Raw genomic sequence first — 859 nt, 5'->3', positions numbered from 1 at the left:
AAAAAAAAATCCTAACATGCGAAATGTTATTTATCGTACAACAAAACAACTCCAGGTCATTAAAGATTATTTTTATTACAGAAATAAGAGCTAATTTGGGTCTTATTCTTTCAAGTTATTTTTTTTGCAAGCATTCAGTGTTTTGGAAATCAGTTTCTGAAAAACTGAAAGGAGTAGTTCAAATCTGTACAACTTTATTCTGTGAAACACAAAAGATGAGACCACAAGAGCTTTGTCGATACAATTTTAACTTTTATCATATGGACAAAAACCGTTCAAAACGCTGTCGTGTTCCACACTATAAAAATCATAGAGATTTGGAACGATGTGAAAATTGTGAGGTTTACCGACCCTTACTTTTTGGGTGAACTATCCATTGAAATCATTAAAGAGAAACACCAAGAGTCAATGTTCAACAACAGGGTTTATTTTCAGTACAAAAGAAGGGCAGCAGGGAGAAGTAATCAATATATTAAACTTAATACAAACATTATCAAAAAACACGTTTTCTATAAATACAATAAAATAAATAAAGGAAATTAAGTTACTTGAAACTCTCCATCATGTAACACAAAGCCAACAAGGGCATTTCAGACAATCAGATGCAAAAAGGGACCCATCAGAACCAGCTATAAAAACAACTAAACCAAACACAAGGCCACTAAAGGCTTATATAGTAATAAATTGATTTGCCTAAACTTACAATAATAACAGCTGCACAACCAAAAACTATGACACAGGCAACTCATTCCATGTTAAGTACTAACTGTGCACTTCCAGAGGCCTGCGTACGGACCCTCGGAAACTTAAGGCAAGTAGGTCTGGGAACGAACCAAACGCTGATCCGAAAAAAATAAAT

The sequence above is a fragment of the Sinocyclocheilus grahami genome, unplaced genomic scaffold (genome assembly GCF_001515645.1).
Source record: "Sinocyclocheilus grahami isolate Dianchi unplaced genomic scaffold, SAMN03320097.WGS_v1.1 scaffold736.1, whole genome shotgun sequence".
NCBI lineage: Eukaryota > Metazoa > Chordata > Actinopteri > Cypriniformes > Cyprinidae > Sinocyclocheilus > Sinocyclocheilus grahami.
Note: the sequence above shows the minus strand (reverse complement) of the source record.